The sequence below is a fragment of the Carlito syrichta genome, unplaced genomic scaffold (assembly GCF_000164805.1).
Source record: "Carlito syrichta isolate Samal-C Ts95f unplaced genomic scaffold, Tarsius_syrichta-2.0.1 Scaffold304700, whole genome shotgun sequence".
NCBI classification, from domain to species: Eukaryota; Metazoa; Chordata; class Mammalia; order Primates; family Tarsiidae; genus Carlito; species Carlito syrichta.
In genome coordinates, this window is record NW_007248796.1 from 452,290 (window position 1) to 457,900 (window position 5,611).

A 5,611-nucleotide genomic window follows, 5' to 3' on the forward strand; every position below is an offset into this window, starting at 1 on the left:
TCTTTGCAGAGGATATGTTCTCCTCAACTATTAACGCATTTTATCTCTCATTTCCGGATAATACATATGTGTTTTAATAATGTTACCACAATAATCACAATTTTGCTGTTAATATAAAAGGAAGAATTCCAGCCAAATGGAATAAGGCAAAGCAATATGTCTGAAATAAAAGCATAAGCCTTTTCCATCAAAAAACCAGATGTAATACAATTGGCCCATAATACAGATGTTAGGATCTGTTACTCAGGAGTGTCAATTAAGTTCCACTATACTAAAAAATTAATATGTGAGAATTCTTTGTACCTTTTAAAATTATGTAAAATGAATTAAGGCATTTCATCACTATTGTGAGTGGAAATATAATCTAGAGGTATAAAGTCACCATTTAAAAATGTTCAACTGTGAATCACTGACCACTTGAGAAATGTAGTTTCTATAAAAAAGAAATGGAGTTATTATGCCTTGCATGTAATCCATAACTTTAAGACACCAGTGGCATGATGAAGTTATTAAAGCCTTTCTGACAAAGTATAGACCATAATAACTCACTGCCACCTTCATCAAAGCTGGTGAGTTATGGAGTATATGAAGGGTAATTACCCTTCAAATAAAGTATGTAGGCAGTTTCTTATTATAAATGTTTGTTTTAAATATATAAATTGTCACATCCTGTTAACAAACAATTTAAAGTAGGCTGAACTATGTGATTAAATTATAAAAAGAAAATTATTTCATATCTGATCATTTCTTATCCCAGACCTCAAATATATAATAATTTCTGTTACTAGAGTACAGTGAGTGGTACTGAAGTCAATCAAAGCCGTGTAAGTGCAAATTAACTGGAATAAGACTTTCCTCAAGTATTTTTACATCAAGGAATAGCAAAAGATTTTTCACAGATGTGGTACAATTTTGGTTCTTAAATCAAAAGCAAATGAATCTATTTTGTCAAATCTGCCAATAATGACAGTAGCAACCTAGAAATATCTATTATATGTGTATCATTTAATAAATCCCAACCCACATACTTTACAGGCTAAATCATAACTTAGAGAATTCAGATTCCTTAGATGGGGGCTATAAATAAATACTGGCAATATTGGTAATGTCCTGAGAATAGCCAACATTTTAAAAAATCTCAGTAATGCTCTATAATTAGTTGAATTTGTCATTCATTCACCAAGGGATTCATACCTTGAAAGAAGCTACAGGACACCTAAGAGTATCATAAATGATTAACTTCCTTGCTGAGAGTGGCACAATCTTTTTTTCTTCTAGGAGTAAAGCTGACTGGGGTCTTGCCCAGACTTGAATTTAGGCATTGAGACCATAGAGTGGCATTATTTTCTATTCATTGTATCGCACCCAGGAAATTTGTCCCAACCATGGGCCAGTCCCAGGACATGAGAACTTCAAGCAGCACAGGGTAGTGGTAGCTATAGTTAGAACATTACTGGAACATGTCCAAGTTAGAAGAGCTGTGTAGGTCTGGCGAGTCCTAGAAATACAAATGCCACGAACAACATCAAAACCTCTTCTGCCAGCTCCCACCCTAACTGAAATAGGTTGAAAAATGAGGATGGTAGAACTATTTTGAAAGAGATAAGTAAAATGTTAAAAATGAAGCATTCTTCCCTGGACTTTCTACCAGCATAATGGTTTTTAAATTAATAGAAGATTTTAAGTGAAATTCAGATCATTATAATTCAAGAGCAGTGTTGAACAGCCTCCATTTACAAATCTCAGATGGAAGAATAAGATTCTTTTTGGCTTCCAGAGGTGTGGCCTTCTTCTCATTAGAGGGGTCAAATGTATCTGCTGGGATTTATTATTACTATCATTATTATTACTAATTATAATCACACGTTGCTTGGTAGTTATCTTTTTTATAACTTTTGACATAGAATTTTTACACATATTGTTGACCTGTATGCCACACATCAAAAGAGTGGTAATTTAGTTGTTTCTATTCAGAGTAAATTATTGATTTGCTACTGACTATGCTCAGAATGAAGATGAATGAAACAAGATTTAAAGTTGGGAAGAATTCAGAGTTTAGTTCCTTCCTGACTCCCAGTTTTGAGCTAAAAAAATAGTCTGTGTCTAAATCTTAAGATAAGTTTTCATTTCTATTTATTTTGAAACTATACTATATTTTTAATGTATTTCTACATTTTCTCTATGAATGGTTAGAATTCCTAGAAATCGCTAATTTACTATCATTCCATTCAATGTTCAGCAGGTCATAACACTAACAGAAATCACATTTAAAAGACTCAGAAACTGTTAATAGCAACAACTTAGAAAATAAGACTAAGTAGAGAATGAAAAATTATTATATTAATAAGGGCTTACTTTTAATAATTGCTTAATTAAATGCTAGGCACTATTCAAAGTACTTTCACAGGTTTTAATTCATTCAAGCTAAAAAAAAAAAAAAAAAAAAAAAAAAAAAACACCCTGAAATAAGTAATATCAGTTTCTCCATTTTGCATAGAGGAAACAGACACAGAGAGTTTAAGTATTGTGTGTCCAAAGTCATACCTTGTGTATGCAGGTAGAACTCATTCTGGCTCCAGAACCTGTGAATTTAATCATTACACAAAACTGCCTCCGTTAACAGCTAAGAGGTGAGATTTATTCTTGTGTTTCCCTTCTCAGTTCTCTCTCTGAAAATGAATGTGTTTGATGTATACTTGACCCAAAAATGAAACAATATGTTTGCAAAAAGTAAATTTTGTTTATTCACAATTGTGCTAACATATTCTACAAATTCTATTAATGACTAAAAATAAATGATCCAGTGTAAGAAAGTATAGATATGTGTAAAGTTCAGTATCTTTGGTTCGATTTGAAATAAAACGGTCAATTTTTAAAATAAATTATTTAGGACATATGTACTCATTTGAATGACTGATTTTTTCAAAAAAAATTTAAATACAATGATGGGAACTCCCAACATCACACCTCAATCCCCATTTGTTTCCAACGCTCCAGAGCCAAATTTCCAATTAGGCAAAAACATCTCTTACTGGATGTTTATAAGCATCTGGTATTCAATACTTTTATGGTTTCCCCTAAGCTTGCTGTTTCTAAAGACATTTTTGCCTTGTTTAATGACATGACTTAATCAACTCAGAAAGAAACTTCACATTTCTTTGACCTTGCTCTCTCCTTCAACCTCTTCCAACCAATCACCAAATTCCACTAAATTTGTCTCTGATACATCTCCTGAACCCATCACCTCCCTTCATTCCCACATCCATTACACTCATTCTTAACCCTATCTTCTTACCCCCATGATCTGTGTAGAGATAATAGCTCCTGGCCCTGAGCGATGGCTCATGCCTGTAATCTCAGTACTTTAGGGAGCTGAAGCAAGAGAATCACTTGAACCCAGGAATTAAAAAAAAAAAAAAAAAAAAATAGCCAGGCTTGGTGACATGTATCTACAGTCCCCTTACCCAGGAGGCTGAGGCAGAAGGATCACCTGAGCCCAGTAGGTTGAGGCTGCAGTGAGCTGTGATCGTGCCACTGCACTACAGCCTGGGTGACCTGAGACCTTAACTCAAAATAAATAAATAACAGCTCTCCTCTGGTCTGTCCCTTATTTAGTCAGTTCTCTACATTATCTGCCAAAGTCCTCTTCTAAAACACAAAAATGTAAAACTTTTTTAAACAGTTTCCAACTGTTTACAGCAGAGGTTCTCAAACTCTGAAGGGTATTGGATTCACTTGAAAGGCTTATCAGCCGGGCTCGGTGGCTCAGTCTGTAATCCCGCGCCTTTGAGAGGCTGAGGTGAGTGGATTGCCTGAGCCCGAGGGTTCGAGACCCGCCAGGGCTAGGCGAGACCTCATCTCTACAATAAATCAAAAAAAAAAAAAAAATTAGCCGGGTGTGGTAGCGCGCGCCTGTAGTTCCAGCTACTGGAAGGCTGAGACGGAAGGATCGCTGGAGCCCAGTGGGTCGAGGCTGCGGTGGCTGGGAGCGGCCACTGCACTCCAGTCTGGGCAACTGAGTGAGACTCCAACTCAAAAAAAAAAAAGAAAAGAAAGGCTTATCAAACAAAATATTGCTGGGGACACCCTCCCCCCTTCTCTTTTCCTACTAAATAATACTGGGATAGGGTCCAAGAACCTGCATTTCCTACAACTTCCTAGAAGTATTAATACCACTGAGCTAGCAATTGCCTCTCAGTTTCCCAACCAGAGTTGTGCATTAAAACTGCTTGGGGAAGTTTAATCAAATGCCCGCTGAACCTTAAACCAATTAGATGCAAACATTGTTGGTTTGCTTTTTAACCCTGCAGGTGATTCTGATTTCCAGCAGTACTGAGAACCACTGTTTAGAAAGAAGTTCCAAATCCTTAACATGGCATTCAAGACCTCTCATTTGGTGTGTGTGTACTTGTTCTGCCTAAAACAAAAACAAAAACAAAACCCCTAATCAATTAAATAATAACAAGAATAACACTGTTTGCCCATCTCTAAAAGGATGCATTTATTTCCAAATGATTTTGTGAGAATTAAATGAGATCACATATGGTAAATGCTAACCCAGCAGCTGATACAAAGTCATCTCAATACATGTTAGCTTCCCTTGCTTTCTAATCATTCAACAAATATGTATGGCTCACCCTCTTTTGGTGGAGGTTGCATTCTGTACTTGGAATGCCTGATTGGATAAGGCAGACATGGTACCTGCCCTCAGAAAGCTGAGGGAGATTAAGCTAATAAATACCAAACATTAATTACTTTTGTAGTAAGTACTGTCCAAGGAGTGGAAAAGGTACTATGAGAATTTACAACAGCAATACCTACATTTGTCCAGGGTGAGTGTACCAAGAAAAACCTGAGTTTTGCGAGTGGGAGAGGGGAAAAAGTGAAAAGCATATTCAGGCCAACTCAACAGCTCCACCAATAACCTTCAGGCAGAAAGGTGTGCTATGGACAAAAAAGGCTGGTGTGGCTGGAGCTTACTGGTGCCCCTGAGAGAAGAAGAGGGATACCAGATAAGAACAGAAAGACAGTCAGGGCAATAATACAGAACTTGAACTTGATCCAAGAGCAAAGGGAAATCATTCAAGTATTGTGCAGCCAGGTCTGTATGAGGCTGTCGTCCTTCACCCAGAATGTTCCTTGATGGTGGACGCTGTCCATCCTCCTCTTTGTGTCCTGGCCCAGTGGCCTCCAACTGCCACACGTAAAGCCCAGGGGAGACCGGAAGACTTTCCAGGGTGTAAGCTGGCACAGAGGTAGATTTCAGAGAATCTGTTTCTAGATCCTCAGTCTTCAATGATATTCTTTCCTAAAACTGAACTGTTTGAGACTGAATCTGGAATCTGAAAATTCTTTTTTTCTACCAGTGCTTTTGAGCTTAGTTTTACTACGAGCTTGTCTCACAGCGGAAATACTTCAGAGGGCCCAAATAAAGGGCTGATTCTAAACACTGGTGTTGGTGATGAAAAAAATGAATAACTCTAATGATCAGGCAACACATTCTTTTTCAACTCAGATGGGTTTTAATCTTTGCTTTTGTTGAAACTGAAGGTAGATCTAAGCAATGGTCATCTACACTAATTTTTATCCCATGATTTTGGGACATAATTAT